This window comes from Excalfactoria chinensis, chromosome 10 (genome assembly GCF_039878825.1).
Source record: "Excalfactoria chinensis isolate bCotChi1 chromosome 10, bCotChi1.hap2, whole genome shotgun sequence".
NCBI lineage: Eukaryota > Metazoa > Chordata > Aves > Galliformes > Phasianidae > Excalfactoria > Excalfactoria chinensis.
The window spans coordinates 9,198,274-9,215,457 of NC_092834.1; the positions used below are offsets into that span (position 1 = coordinate 9,198,274).

A 17,184-nucleotide genomic window follows, 5' to 3' on the forward strand; every position below is an offset into this window, starting at 1 on the left:
TTAAGGATATTGTCTTCCTCAAATGCTTAGCTGTCCTAATAGCTGGTCACAGTTGCAATTCAGCTTGTTTAAGAAACCACTTTACACTGTGTATGTTACAACTGTGTTCCACAATAAGCCAGATTATATGATGCCTGCGTCAGGCTCCAGCAGTGCATTGAGAAAGGAACTCAGACGGATTTTTAGCAATTCAAAACAAGATAAAGCTTTGGGATGGCAGTTTGCACCTTATGCAATATTACCTTAAACCCTTATTAAGATTACATTAAGATTTCTTCATTGTTGACAGCTTGCTCTGTTTTACATTTATATTTTACCTTTAGAAAACTTTAGAGAAACTTCATACTTGCTCTATTCTATCCAGGGGAAGACAGGTATGTGCCATTCTCAGGTACCTGTTAGAGCTCTGTGGGAGCTATGAAGAAACCAAGATTTCTTTTTCATTTTTTACTAACAGGTTTCTGTAAATACATATTTTTCAACCCACTGCAATTACGAGATCAATTTAAGATAATGCAGACAAATTTTTGAAGTAGGACTGTACCAGCTAGTTTGGCCCATGGAAAATTGCTCTTCAACTGCCTGCCCTCTTTCGAAACCTCTCCCAAATTCAGCAGAGCTTTCCCACATTGCTCATCGTGACCAACCTCCAATATTTTTTCTTCAACGAACTTAGACTATGGATTTGTCAAGGCAGCAACAAACTGCTGTCCCAACTCTTGGCCTCACACCAGGACGGGCACCAGTTACTTGCAAGAGGACTGGAAGCTGCAATGCTACCAGTGCTTCCCAGCAGAGGAAGGAGAAGGGCAGGGAAAGGGTAGAGGTACATCTCTGGGAAACAATTGTGGAAGACAGACAGCTTGCACACAGTAGGAGAGAGAATATGGAAATGTTTTAGTCAGCTGGCTAAAACCATACCTTGAAGCAAGCTTTCAGAGACGTAAGATGCCAGCTATTGAAATCATAAGTACAGAAACCACGTGTAATTGCGTCAACCACTCCAAAGCAATATTGTTTATTGTTAATAAGAAGTCATCAAAGCTGGGGACAAGGAACACAGTCATGACACAACAGTGGTTCTCATAATAAGTGGACGTGAAAATTTAAAGTAAAATACCAGTTAGATTTGGTCTTTTTTTCTATAAAGAACCATTCTACAAGTATTTCTTTTTATTCTTCAGCAGTTTAAAGGATTCTCAGCAGCACATGGGTACACCTGTACTACTGACAGAAAGGGGGATCTATAGTGTTATTAAAACAGTCCTTCTTCAGTAGCATTCCTATGCTCAAATGAATACTTATCACAACAGATTTTATAAAGAACCTGCTGATTTCAGTCTTGTTACCAATCAACGAGTAGGGCAAGGGAAGGAAAGAAACAAAAAGAACAGAAAGCAAGAGACATTTCCCATAGCTGGGTGAGGATCATGTTAAAAAACACAGGGAGAAGTGACACACAGTATTACACTCCCTGTAAATGATCTATTACATAACATTGCTGAGATGGCCAGACGAAGAAGGAAGATGATGTGAGGACACTTAAGGAAGTACTGCTTAGAGGTAATGACTGTAATTAATTTGTCAGCTAAGATTAAGTTAAAATAAGAGGTCATGTTTGTGCATATATATATGCATTATAAATATATATGTATGTATATATATATATATATATAATTGTGAACATTATCAATCTGCTATAAAGAATTGCTTATTCTTACCCCCCTCCCTCTCCCCCCCAAAAAAAGAGCTTACCACCCTCCCCCTTCATCTGACATTAAGTGCTTTGTAAGAGTTCCTTACCCAACGTACTACAGCAAGACGACAGCTAAGCAGTAGCAGAACTACTGTAACAACTCACCAAGCTATTCTGAAATTCGCTTTGTTTATCTGAATTTGGTCTAAATTACTTTCCGCATAGTAGTTTCGTGTTTGGTAAGATTACTTAGCAAAACCTCACGAGGCTTTCGAGGAACACAAATACAGCAGTAGTAAATATACTACTATGGCTGATAATCACAAACTTCACATTCAAAAAAAAAAAATCAGTTTATTCTTTCTACTGATTTATGGGACTCCATACTGCTGAAGGATTCTAAGTTATAGAATATGTGTTACAAAACTAAGTTTAAACTTATCCCAAATACGTAACACTCGAATGTCGCATACCGACGCAACAGCTCTTCTGATAGCCATTTTTATTGAATTAAACAGCTGAATCAGGAAACTGATCTGGATTAGAAATAAATAAACAAACAGAATATTTCATACCATGACTTCAGTGGAAGTCCGATAACACAGATTTCATAGACCTCAGTTTCAAATTTAGAAGTGATATCACCTTCTATGCTATCTCATATTCCAGCTTTCAAATCTTTGCTTATACCACAACTGTAGTTCAATACAGGCAATAGTTTTTAAAGAAAAAGATCTTGCAATCTTATTTGTCCTTCATTTAGATCTAAGTAGGCTGTATATTCTTTCTCCACTGCCTCCAGTTTTCCAAAAAGCTGAGGTTTCTCTCTGGGTAAAGAACAGTCACAGACAGGCTGAGCAAGCCTGAAAACAGGCAGATACAGTGGAAACCATGGCATGTTAACACTGCCACAGAGCAGCCCTACCTGCTTAGGCCTCCAACAACCAACAAAATAAACTTCAAAACATTTGTAGAAAGACTTTCTATACTCAAGAACGTCCTTTAGCTTGTCTATTCAAGGAACTGTCCGCTAATAAGTTACTACTTCTTATGTAAGCACACACACACTCTTATCTAAGAAACTCACTCCGCTGGTCAAACATGTGCTGTATCATGGGACTGAACTGTGATCTCTGTTCAGCTAACACACAGCCGAGCACCGGGCTCCTGCAGATACAGCTGAAAGGCAGAAATTCCAGACCAACTTTTACCTTACTGCTTCCGTAGTCACGTTGAATAAAACCAAATAAACCCAAACTAGGATGAATAATTCCAACCCCTACAATTCTGTGATTCTGTGTGAATATGGGATCAAATTAAGGGAATCCCTATCAAGTAGCTGGGAATTCACAAAACTTCTTGTGTCAAGAGGTGACATAAATAAGATACGTGCTGGATTTCACTGCAAATATTTCCAGCAGTTTCAAGCAGGCGTGGCGCTAAACTTGTTCTCACTACCATCTAACCGAGCAATGTTGAAAACGTGCAGTCCAAGTTAAGTGAGGGAACCAAGCCTTTGTGCATGGGGTGGAGTTACCTGAGAGGCAGCAGCTACGCATACATATCACAAAGAAAAGTTTTGTATTGAAAAATCCTGAGAGCACAGCCCATTTCCTCAAGAAAACACCTGGAGACTTGCAGAAAGTCCTCGGGACTTCTTTACTAACATCAAGTACATAAGCAGATGGGAGGAGAAATGGGAAAGGTAGCAGATACATGGCACCAAACCACCTCATGTTCATTTTAAACTCTTGGCTCCAGCAACCTCCAGACTTGTAACTCATCTATTTTCCTTCCAATTTAAAATTACATTCCTCTGTAATTACTGTTTGCTTGTTGGCTACCTGTTTATTAGTTTGGTTTTTTTCTTAAAGGAGAGAGGAAGAAAACAAAGCATTTAGTCAGACAGCATTATAAACTGTATTTAGAAGATGGCTGAAGAAAAGTAGCACTGGTTGGCCACCGAATACATAACACACACAGAACAGCCACAAAATCTGTCCTTGAATCAATTAAGGTATCAGTGAACCTGAACACCTTATAAGTAACGTCTGTCGTTATGTGCAATGCTGTAAAAATCACATGCCTAAACATTATAATGCCAAAACATGTTTATGAAGCGTGTTTTCATCTGTCCCAACAGAAAACAGAACATGAAATGTCACGCTCAACAATGAAGGATACTGCATTACTGCATTGACTTGTAATCCTTGTTTAATATTTATTTACTGGAAGGGCTATTTTACCTTCAGTCCACATCTGGGTTATTTTATTATTATTCTGAAACAACCACAAGTCTCATCTGCAGGAGGAGGTGGTTTCAGTTGTGTTTTCCTCACATGCAGCACAGCACCTCCTGTCACAGAACCTGCACAGCCCAGACACAGGCAGGTCCCATTGCACCAGGTGCCTTCGCTATGTTGAAGATCCTGTTCTGAGCAGAAGAGTTCACCTGGTTTAAACTCCACTCATAGGAAACCAAGCAGCTCTAGTTCTTTGGGTTGAAATGTTTCACCAATGAAAGCACTACTACAGACCTGAAAACACTGGCCTCATCAGCCAAAAAGTACTATTTTTTACTTCAAATAAGAACTGTTGAGGAAGCAGGGAGTGAAAAAAGAGTAGTCAAAGAGTATCTTCTATCAATTCTACTGTGCGGCACATTCAGAAACACATCTCAACTGAGTCAGCAAGCACAGATACACATCTCTGTATCAATGGCTCCCTTAGTGCCGAAAACAAATCTTCAACAATCCTGTTCTTTATGGAACAGTTCAGGAGATTTGCTCTGAACAGTTTTCACAGCAGCCCAGGTCTCTAACAGAGCAGCCATTGTTTTGTCAAGTTCTTCTCTGACGTAACACAGCCACCACTTAACTCACCAAATCTGTCTGCAGTTTTGGATGCAAAGAATACTTGGGATTCGTCAAAGGCGATTTTTACAGTGCTCTCTCAAACTTGACAAAAATGATTCCAACGTGCTATTCAGATCCTGGGCAGCTCCTGCGGGAATTTCTCCATCAAACAAGTGCAAAGAACAAAACAGAGTTGGTTTTCTTTTGCAGACTTAAGTCTGAAGACCACAAGTTCGTATACCAAACTTAATATTCCAAAGCCTTCATTTTTCATCCACATAAACCAGAACAAAACCCACGTATCTCATAATGTAGCAACATCTTTCTTATGTTCACACACAATCCACTTCCTCCATTACGAAGGAAGCTGTTCCCTAACTGCAAGATAGTTCATTCAAGGAGAAGCTCAGAACAAACCCGATGTGGGAGAACAGAGCGGGGGAGGGAACGGCAGACACTGCATTCTGTGCTTCATTTCCCAGCTCTGAACTACAGAATCGGGAATTTTATTAAGAAAACTGAAGAAGATGAACCAGTTTCGCTGCTGTCAATCAGGGAAGGTAAATTGATTTCAACATTCACAATTCTGCAGACCAATGAAATAACAAGCAAAAAAGAATTTAGCTCTTCTGAAGAACCAAAATGGTTTTCTGTGAGCTCCGAGATCAAACAGATCTCAGTGCATTACGCAAAATAGCTCATACACCAAAGCCATGATCTAGAAGTAACAAACCAGAAATTAATCCACTGAGTTTTCAAAGGAAAGGAAAAGAATTCTTCAACCCCCAGATTTGAAGCCTTTATTTCAGATGGGACAGGTGAAACAAAAGGACAGAAAAGGAGCACACAGGAAGCCACAGGAAGAATACAGCTACAGCTTTTCAGCCTGCACTTTTAACTTTAATACCCACTTTTCTTTGTTCAAATGAGTGACTCTATATAAAAAACAAAGACAGAATAGAAATGTTTTCAAGCCCATATCATATACTCCCTACTTAGTTCTTCCAGAGTCCCTCATTCAAAACTCAATTTTTCAGGATGTCCAGGCACCAAAATAAGCCAATCCCAAACAGCTTACATTTTTAAATACACAATCTACTTTTCCTTCCTCAACAACAGTGATAAAATTGCATCATTTTCACCTCTCTCAGCACTGATATATCTGCAGTCTACAGCCATTCTTATCTTCTAGTCGTCTGCACATCACAAGCCTACACACCAGCAGGAAGGTAAAGTTAAGTCAGCACACTTACCAACACACTAAAGAAACGATGCCAAGCCTTTTTTTTTTAATTAGGTCACTTACTATGAGTATCAAGGATGGCCCTTCTCCCTGGTCCCTCCTGTAGGGCACAGCGGGCCATTCTGTGCATATCTGCTACAAGCCCTGCACTTTCTGCCTCACCAGATTTACTGCAGGAGAGAATTAGTTCAGCTCATACTTCCCATTTCTTGCAAATACAAGGCTCACCTCATGTATGCCATGCAGGGTGTATGAACAGGCATCCCATTAACTCCTGGTTTATTTTTGGAAGGAATGATGTTTGGAGCAAGTTATCAGAGGTAAAACAATCCGCAGAGCCTGGATCCACTGACTGTCCCTTCCCCATCACACAGTGAGTACAATCACAGATGTGACAAACGAGTTAGCTCAGGAAACACAGTGGTGAGGAAGGGCTCCTGCCACCACCCAGATAATTATTCCTACCCTCAAATTTTCTTTCAAATCATAAGCTCAGCTCTGGCTGCCATTATTCATAAGCAGCATACAGGCTGCAAGTTAACCTCACGTGATGCAGAAAAGACACATTTCTGTTCTATTTGAGCTTCAGACTTAAAGAAGGTCCCTCCCTTTCTTGTTCATGAAGTGCAAGAACATTTGATTATTATAGAGTTATATGCTAAAGCACATGTGAATGACAAAATCAAACTGCAATGGCATATGTTGTTGGTCTTGCTCTAACACCTATTACTGTTTTGTTGGCATATCTGACTTATTTTTAATGTCATATGAAGGGACTTCTCTATCATCACAGCTTGGATTTTGGTGCCCACTGACTCAAGTAGGCTATTATTAACTCACTTAGAGCAAAGGAATTTTGTTATCACCAAGGGATGTTTGACATAGTTGGCCTCAGACAACCCTGCCATTACCTTTAAATTAAAAATGCCTTAAAATTAAAAACAAACAAACAAGAAAGGCTTGTACCCATGTTTAAATTATTACATATCTATAATGCTTCTGAGTAGCACAGGTGAGAGGAAGAGCAAAAGAACGTAGCAGCACACATGCAAAATAGATGACAGCACCAGATCACTGTTAAGGATGATGAAGTTTCATATCATTTGTCTTTAGACACAATAACAAGAACTAATTTATGATTACAACCGGAATTACCAGCATCAGGAACAAGGCCCATCAGCAAACACACAAAGAGCTGTTTGAAACAGATCTGGAATTTTGTTCACTTTTACAGTGAGCACTATTAAAAACTCATTTTACGTAGTCAACACACATCAATTCAGATCAGAGAAATTATTAATATTAGGCTAGTTTTAAAGTACGAGACTTGTGGTCTGAGACAGGAATTAGTCATACAATCTCTGAAGTGCTTTTATTTCCTCGGTAAGAGGAACTACTCATGGGCAAGATCGTGGAGCTGTGGTAGGGCATACTGTCTTCACTTCTGTTCTCTTCATTCTCCCAGCCTGTATATCTGTGCACACAAGCAAGACATTACTTGCTAGCTACAGTAGGGGAAGCAAACATTCTGGTCAACTCTCTACAGCAGAGTTGTTAGAGATGAAAATAGGATGAAGAAAGTAGAATGAGAGGGAAGCAAATTAGGAGAAAACAAGAATTTGCTATGGTACAGCTTACCTGATATAGAATTATGAAAACGTCAGTATTCTGACATTCAGCTCATTAACAAATTGCTGCTAGACTCAGTTAGGCTTTCATTGCCTGTCAGCACAGAGAACCAGCTCTCATAACAGAGCTAGCTAAGCCTGTGCTTGCTCAAGAGTGTACACTGACTTCAAACCTAATCTCCAGGCAAAGTAACGCAACAGCATTCTATAGACACCCACTGACCTAAACTCCTATCAGGAGATAAAGTTCGTCACAAAAAATATGCGGGCAGTTTCTGTTTATTCCAGAAAAGTGCAAAGAAAAAAGTTATCTGTGTTTATTTAGGCAAATGTAAAAGCAGCTAATTTTTACCAGAAATGATATATAATCCTCATTTATAGGCATACTTCTAATGATTTCCATCCTGTTTCTGGGATGAACAATCAGTTGTTTGAGCTACTTAATCTTATTTTGTTGGTTTCCCACAAGGCTAATCTACAGATCCAGTCCAAAGGGCTGCTCCCTAACTGAAAGAAGGGAGAAGCAAGGCTGGTAATTCCATAGGATGTACAATTTACAGACTCAATCTTCTCCCTTGGCTTTTGTTAAATGCACGCTGATCCAGTTATCCTCTGCTGAAGGAGACGGAAAATGCCACAGATTTTCCAGTTCTTCTACCCAATGTTAATGCAGAATTGCAGGTTACCCATAAAAACAAACTACCTGCAACACATATGTTTTTAAATACCACAAGCCTAAAGACTTTAAATGTACGATTTTTGAGTATACTCTGAGGAGCAAACAACTTTTCTTTTCTTTTTTGCAGGGCGTAGGGAAGACAAACCCAGATGATACCGTAAGACCACTGTGCTACTTCAGGAAAATTTGCTGTTTATTTTCATTTTTTTCCAGCTACTCATTTCCAGTTAAATCCACCACCACTGAGTGACACGTGGCACAGAGCCCCGCCTAAGCTGGACTGAACTGCCTTGAGCTCCTCAGCAGCTCACTGAGGGAAAGGAGTGAAGGCAGACAAGAATTCTAGAATACTGAGGAGGTGTTCTGGCAATAGCAAAACAAAGATACATGAGAAATACTTGTTTTAACAGATGCGAGCCTTAAAATCATACAGTGAGGGCACCGTCAGAGAAAACAAGCTGAGCAAGTCACCACTGTGCCCTCCCACCCTCTCCTCAGACGTGCTCCTGCCTCTTCCTCCCACCAGAAGTCCCACACCAGCCCTCTGGAGGTCACCCAGCTCCCCAAGCCTGCATAACATTATTTCCAGGAAAGCAGATAGCAAGTAGCTTTGACGTCAGAATTAAGTGATTCAGATGCAAAAACTAAGGCAGCGGAAAGAACCACATGGTCACGATGAGAGTGGGAACAAGGGAATTAAGACAACCCCACTGCCAGCAGAAAGCTACCAGGCTAGCCTCCTGATGTTCAGGAAGGAAGGGAAGCTAAGCTGATGCTGCCTTTTTCTCGGAGAGCTGCCAACAAAGCAAGAACATATTGCCTAAGGTCACATATTAGGTGAGCAGATGCCCTGGGTGTAAGAATAACATTCACACAATCACAGAATCATAGGGGTTGGAAGGGACCTCTGGAGATCACACAGATCAAACCACCACTAAAGCAGGTTCTGAACAGCAGGTCACACAGGGAAGTTTCCTAGTGGGTTTTGAATATCTCCATAGGAGACTCCACAGCCTCTCTAGCTGGCACTGCCCTGACATCCTGAAAGTAAAGTTTTTCCTCATTTCTATATTGCCTTCTTGGCACTAAGCAATACACCCACATTGATGGCTCACAACCATCCCGTTGCCCACCAGGACACCACAGGGCAGATTAGCCCCTAACCTGTACAGATGCATGTGGTTATTTCTCCCCAGTGCAGACTCTGCACTTGACCTTCCTGCCTCCACCCAACTCTCCAGTCTGTCCACATCTCACTGAATCTCACATCTCAGCCTCCTGATGCGTCAGCCACTCCTCCCAGCTTCATGTCTAAAACAAACTTGCTGAGGATGCGCTCCATTCCTTCATCCAGGTCATTGATGAACAAGTCCAGACTGACCGCCAGGGAGCACCACTGGATACAGGCCTACAACCAGGCTCTGCACAACTGATCACAACCCTCCAAGCTCTGCCAGTCAGCCAGTTCTCAACCTGCCTCACTGTCCATTCACCTACCCCACACATTCTAAGCTTACCTACCAGGATGTTACAGGAGACAGTGTCAAAAGCCTACAGTGTCAAGCTACATGACATCTACTGCTCTCCCCCCATTACCTCATCTACTTGAAAACATAGAAGTTCAAGTCTTCTGCATTTTCTACACCAGCAAGAAAGCACAGCCCAAAGTTTAATGTATTATATTGTCTAGCAAGTGACTGTAATTATTTTCACAGCAAATACTTCTCATGGTGTATGAAATGGCCAATACAAGCAGACTGATGCATTCAAACAATGATTTGTTTGTTAGCAGGACAGTCATCTGTAACACTAGCTTGGAGCTGAAACCAGGACACGCATGATCAGTGTTTTCTGTCTTTTCCCTACATAACCAACCTAACACCACCACACTGTTCTATTAATGCATTTGAAACAAATACATAGGATTTCGAAGTGAAGAATCCCCGAGTTCTACACAAAAAGGAAGAATTTAAGAATAAAACTGCATGCATACAAGCTGATTTTCTTATGGCTTAAAAACTTGCAAAGGATTTTTCTGCATAAGTTTTTTATAAAAGAAAGAAAAAGTAAGGTCAATTGCTCAGTGAGGCAAAGACATAAATCCTCATCAAAAGCATTTCTGAAGCTGGAACAAACTAAAGGACAAAGGTTAGTTAAGGGGATATTCCACTTTTCAATGCCTCTGGCTACAGTGCCAATTTTGGAGGTTAATGTCCACCCCAATCTCTACATCTTTGTTTAGTGCCTCTCTTCCAGGCCAAGGTAAGTGCCCAGAGGGCTGCCCCATGGACTAGTTTGCAGCACAACCCCACAAATTTCAGCAGCACAGTTGAGAAGTCAGCAAACAATAGCTTGTGAAATCGGGAAGAACAAGCAAGTGAGCTCTGCATCCACAGGTATTGCAACGCGAGACCATCCTAAATTCCTAGAAAGTTGCCTAGAATATTTGTCAGCTTTGGTATCAGCAATTCATTACTCTTTCCCTAGAAAAAGATTACTTCTATGAGCAAGAATTCCTTCAAGATAAACAACTCTCAAACCTCCTGGTCTGAAGCTCACCCTCAGCCATGCAGTCTCCGAATGCTTTCCGTTCAGTTTTTCGCTCTTGCTATTTAACAGAATTCTGAAATCTACTGTTTGGACAACACTGCAGTCAGGAAACAGAAGAAAAACTGGCAATACTTTGTAATTTAAAATATCATCAGCTGCAGCCACTTCTGTAGGTTAACTAATTTTTATAATTGAAGAGAAAGTTGATTAACAGTTCTGCAATTACACAACTGGTATTTTTAGGTTCCAATTACATGTCACTTAGGCACATAACTTAACCTATTTAGGTGATTGAAGTTATGCCCAAAAGTATTTGCATGATCACAGCCACCACCGGGCCAGGCTTTGAAAGGAAGCTGAGCTTATTCAGACTGGCTCTAGCCACAAACTAGTATGCTGGATTGAGCTTACTACACAGAGCTAATTAGACATGCAATTTTAATGATGTGGTACATCAACATGACTGTCTTTGAACTTGGTCACATGGTTACAGTGCTGAGCTTTATTAAACTCATTAGCAGAACACAGCTTCGCTCTCTCCTACCCCAAATGAACTGGTTCAGCTTCTTCAGAAATTTAAACAAGGATGGGAATAGCATGAAAAAGCAAATAAGCACGTTAGCATCATGGAGGAAAAGAAAAAAAACAGAAACATTTTGTTCTGTGAGAGCAAATACTTTGTTCAGTTACCAGCAGTGCATCATTTGCCATTATAAATAGCTTGATGGGAGGGATTCAAACCCACCTTCGTGCAGGCTCAGTTCACAAAGACAGACTGCAGCACAACATATTTGGGAAAAAAATGTTAGCTAACCTATACTTAGTAGAGAATATTCAAAAAAGGTCAAGGAAAACATCCTCTCGGAACCATAATTATTCAAGCATAGCTACTGCCTGCCTGCAGCACAATTAGACAAAGTCTGCAACACAGTTTGGTTTATATCTTGATGAGGCTACAGAACCTGATTCGCGTTGGCATGGCGCCATCCATGTCAGCACACAAAGCTGTAAGATTGAGAAAACAATCCTGAAGAGAAGGTGATACGCAGAGCAATGAGAACAGTTACCAACGCGATGGCACAGATCAACTCTCAGGCATCTCAGAACGAGCTTCCACAGCAAATTCACAGCTGATGTCAAGATTGGGGTGAAATAATCCCATTTTCCTAAGGCTCTGCACATGATCCCACCATATCTCATACCAGCGCCAGCACTGACACAGTCACGTGGAGAGCAGATTCAGGGAAATGACCGACAAAATGATTAATCCTCAAAAAAAAACAAAAGAAAGAAAAGTGACACAATTTTAATGCAATTCAGATCTTGGCAACAGCTGAGTGACTGAGCAGTGCAATGCATGAAGGGAGGAGTGGAAGGGCGACAGGACTTAGAAGTGTTTGGTTTGCACTACGGATGTCCAGCCTTTGGGCTTCCTGGCCCACAACGAGGGAAGAGAAATTGTATTGGGCTGAATATAAAATACGCATTACAGTTAATGTATATAACTAACAACACTTATTTCCTTTTTTTTTTAATTATTATTATTTTTTAATTAAAACGTTACAACAACAACAAAACTAATGGGATAATTGACCTTGGTTTTGTGAAACTAAGTCTGGTTCAGTGGAAGTGGTTGCAATTCTCAAGGTGTTTTTCAGAGATTTTTGATGAAATTTTACCCTTCCTGTGCTTCATCTTTGAAAACTGTTGTTCACAAATATACCACCAAAAAGCAATGGCATCAATAAGGCGCTACTGGGAAGTGAGGGAGTTGTGTACTAAGAGAGGTCTCCCATAAAAGTCTAGTAGAGACATGGTCAATTTCCCCTTTGAGCTGGACGTCCGACTGCCACACTATACATTCCATTCAAAAACATTCAGATAATGTATTTATTTTAACTAACAACAGAGTTAGAAATGTACCAAAAAAAAAAGACTGACCTACAACCACACCTAAGCGTTCTAGCAGATCTAGGAGAGGCTACTAAAGATGTTATGTTATAGAACATCAACCTCAACCCTTACCTGAGATTATTACTCTGTCATACATGTACTCACACCTCAGGCACTCCAGGACAGTCTTGGGAATTAAACCGTCAAAGTAGTGAGGGATTATTGGAAGATGTGGACTGTTAATTAACACTAGCTCTAAGAGTGCCCCGAGCCTTGATATTTTTAGGCAGTAAGCGCTTTTGAAATACAGCTCTCCCAACAGAGCAACTAAAAATTCATTTACAGAGCTATAAGCTTAAGTTTTAAAAGTCAAGTTTGTCAAGACTGCATTCCACAAAAACTAATTAACACTTCATAGTATTAATATTAGGAGGAGGAAAACTTTGCAGATAAAAACTGTCAAACATGGACATCCAAGACAGCGAACTATAAAGCAAGAACAGTTTCTGTTCACCTCTTAGCTAAGGTAGCAAGAATCAAGCAGACAAGATTAAGAAAACAAGTACCTGCTGGCAGAGAGAGATGTGGGAACAATGCATGAAACAAAGGCCAGTATTCAGTTGCAGTAACTATTGTGTTAAAACTGACTAAGCTGAAACTGACACTTTCCCAAGGCTTGAAAAATTACAGAGTTATATCATGGTGAAAGATTCAACTAGATTAATTCATAGTTGTAAATGCAAAAGTGTTCTTGGAATGTACTGGTGCACAAGAAAAAAATATATACAAGCAGTAACAAAGGACCAGGCTGCCACAGCCCCTGAAATAGCTCCCATGCTCCATGCTCAATCCAGAAGCAGGCTGCACACTCACTCTTGCATTCACATGTGCCACCACATCAAGGGGTTTCTGAACACCCGGAGCTTCCGCAGCCCGCAGCACCGGCATTGCGCCATTAACAGGAACGCTCGCAGCTCCAGGGTCTGCAGCTCCAGTACCTGTCAGGCCACGACAAAGCCTCACATCAGAACAGTCACCCCAACATAACAAAAGCTCAGCTGCAAAGCACTGTGAAGTATTAAGTCAGCCTGAGGATAAAGAAGAAAAAAAAAAAAGAAGATAGAAAAGAGGAGGTGGCAATCCATATGATGGAGGACGCATCAAAGTTGTGTATCTGGGAACTGTTCCAGCTGTTGGAAGAGATTAAAAGGAAATCCAGTGTCACTCAACGGCTGCACAGAAAGTGGGAGATGTTTCACCATTTCCAGTGTTATAATTTGAGAACAGTCCATTCTTCTTCCATTGCCCAAAATGTTTTAATCCAATTCACGCGTTTCAGAAAAAAAATACATCCAGTGCATGTTAAGAACTGTTAGTCCTGCATCTGGGCATTTTCACACCGCTCTTAAAAGGGAGACGACTTCAAAAGAAGGCAGGCAGCACTGCTGGCTTAGAGGTAACAATGGCTCGGGGAAAAGCTTCAAAAATGATTTCTCAGTTCCCCCCTCTAAACCAAACCTGCCACTGAATACATACTCTTTCTGGGTCTGTTATTCTATACTTTGCTTTGAAATGTGAAAGCCTAAGCTGCTTTTGTAATTATTAGCTGTAAGTCCAGGCATTGATACGATTCACATCTAATGATTTTCACACATAGGCAAAGTCTATGCACACGGTTACCCACATTATTTATGACTTTGCAGCTATAGAAGCCAGACTAAGACATTGAACTAATCTGCGCTAGCACACATCACCTACCACCCTCCTTCGACCGAAATAAAGATGGTCTGGGATGCACTAACTCAGCACTCACACTTCTGCATGCAGAGTTCAGATATATCAGAAAATGCTCCTTCAAGTTATTTCATAAGAGGCAATAGGAAAAAAAATATATATTGCTCTTAATGTAAAAGTTCAGTAATCCACGATACTGATCTGACTTCACCAGAACAATTTATTGCAGAAATTCAGTAGGTAACCTTATCTCAGGATTTTTAAAAGTTGGAAAATTACGAACAAAATAGAAGTTTAATCCAGACCTACCACCTCAGTAACATGAATTTTGTATTAGTTAAGGCGAAAGAAAGGCATAACTTGGTTTATAAGTTAAATCAGCTCTAAGATACTGTCAAGTTGCTATCGTGCTTGCCACTCTCCTTAGTGATTAATGGCTACATTTATCTCACAGACTATTCCTGCAACATCCTCTCATCGTAAGGTGTCAAATCATTTCTCATGTGTAAGCATCCCAGCCCTCTGGTGAGGCAGCTTTTCAAAACTCTCAGCACCACAATCAGCACCACAGTTCTCTTTCAACCTGTATCTCTCATACATTTGAAATGCTTTTCCTTCAGTTGTTAAGGAAAAGAAAGGATAACTGAACAGTATTTACTGCTGAGTTTTCCTCTTGATTTTTTATGTCATTATCCCCTCAAGAGTACGCTGCCCGCTCACTGGAAAGAACAGATGGGCAAGGAACTTCCTCTGCTTGCCTACAGCAATGACACAATCTGCATCCTCCCTACTTCCGTGCAAGAACTACAGCAGCTGGGGAGAAAGAAAGAAAGCAAAATAAAACCACAAACTTCAGCTGAGCTGCACCATGGCTTTAACAAAGCTGGGAATTAAAGCAAGCAGTTCACACCCGTGCTTTCCAACAGCTTGCCTCCACTTCTATGTGTTACCAAAAATATAGGTGTAAAGGAGACTGGAGGAAAAAATAAAGGAGGTTGGGGAGGTTAGATCATTTTCAGGAGAGGCTGAAGACAGTCCACTGACATGACACCTCGACCTGTACGTTCTAAGCATTGAGGTGCGATCCCATCTTTTTTGCTAAGTGATGAAACCTGTCGTCCCTTTTAACTTTCATTAGAGGGAAAGAGGGAAAATGATCTTTAATCAAGAGAGCAACATCTATTCTGACTTTGTTATTACTTTCTGGTGATCAATGAAGCTACTTAAAAAAGCATGCATTTACTTAAACACACACATTAAAAAAAAAAGAAAGATCAATGCTACAGCAGCTGCCTCCAAACGGAGACAGGCTTAACTGAAGAAGCAAACCCAAGATAGAACACTGAGTGCTTCCTCTGATAGGCTTCAAATTTACATGCCAGTAAAGAAGACAACTTTCTGAATCCCGTAGTGAACAATTACTATCTATCTTTCTCTACACTCCAATATCTTTAGCAAAAATAATAAAACAAATCCACCTTAACCCAACCAATCACGTTAGCTGGGGGATGATGCTAAGTAAGCAGGATTTGCTATTATTGCTCCATCCCTAAATCAATTGAAAGAGCTCAAAAATGTTTCAGAAATGCAACTGAATAGCACAGTGCAAGTTGTAAGCTCTGTGTAAAAAAATCACATTCCTTTAAAGACTGCAAAAGAACTCTTATTAGGAAGTAAAACACAGTAACATGACTGTGGGGAACACAGTGGTGAAGAAGGAACATTTGGGGCCAGTGAGGAAAGCAACAAACCTCTTCAGAGCTGGTCCCCAGGTCAGTCAGTGCTACCCACTATTCCTTATGGAAACTGTGGAGCATATTCTCCTTTGTTAAAGGCCACCACTACTCAGGAATATCAGAGGGCGAAAGGGACGTTACCTTTAACAGCCGTAAAACTGTCTTATCCACATACATACAGTGACATTATTCAGTAGTCTATCTAATGAAAAGCCAGCTGACATGATTTCAACCAGGGAAGCATGCTGTGAATGCTTAAGGAAAAGAGAAAAAAGGCAAGAAAGACAAAGCTGCTTGTAATAATCCAAACATGAAAATCAGGGGCTGAATCAGCTGACAGTGGTTGAGCCTCAGCTTATGAGAGAACTATGGAGAGTAATTAATGAAAATGCCATTCCAAACAACGACTACCAGAGTTTGATACCTATTAATGCAGAATAGGTTTAATGACAACTTTCCAAAGAAGACACAGCTTTCCACCTAACATTAAGGAGTTCACCTCTCCTGCTGAGTGTCTCCCTGTGAGACAGAATTATTCAGATTAGAAACAAGAAATATGACCTGAAAGGTAAAACTTCAGCTCTGGAAAACACACACGTTCTCTTACTGCCTGTTTGCCTTTAAAGAAGCGGAACAAAAAATAGAACCAATGTTACTTCTTTCAGCAAATTAGTATGGCACACAACTACTGAAGCCAAAATAGACACAGTTAAAGGAAGAGAGATTCCAAAAGAAATAAAATTCTCTCTTGAAAAAAAAAGAGAAAGAAGAAAAAAAGAAAAAAGAAATAGAGATAGATTTTTCAGGTTAAGTATATAATATCATTCTTTTGATTTTGCAGTGGAGAAGCCACTAAGTCTTTAAAGTCTGGATCTTCAAATCTGGGCCTATATCAGACAAGATGCTGACGTTACCAGTTTAATAAAAGTGCCACTTACAGTTTTATACCAGCAGGTTTTAAACTCTTAATTAGACTAATTGGGGTCTTTCTGAGAAAGAAAATCCAACTTACCATGCAAAATTCTGCCAAGCATATAAATCACAGACTATAAAAGCATCTCCCTTCTTTTCACACACGCTTTTTGACACATCTGCTTAGAGAGTACAGGTGTAAAATGGGCAATGTCGAACCCAACCATGTCAGCATGAGTTATGTTGGCTTGTTTAGAA

The 17,184-nt window shown here is 40.4% G+C and overlaps 1 protein-coding gene across 1 annotated transcript in view; it reads right to left on the reverse strand.

Moving 5' to 3' along the window:
- The window catches only part of TRPM7 (transient receptor potential cation channel subfamily M member 7), a 53,498-nt gene that overhangs the window by 34,094 nt on the left and 2,220 nt on the right, over positions 1 to 17,184 (reverse strand). The gene's annotated exons all lie outside the window — the stretch shown is intronic.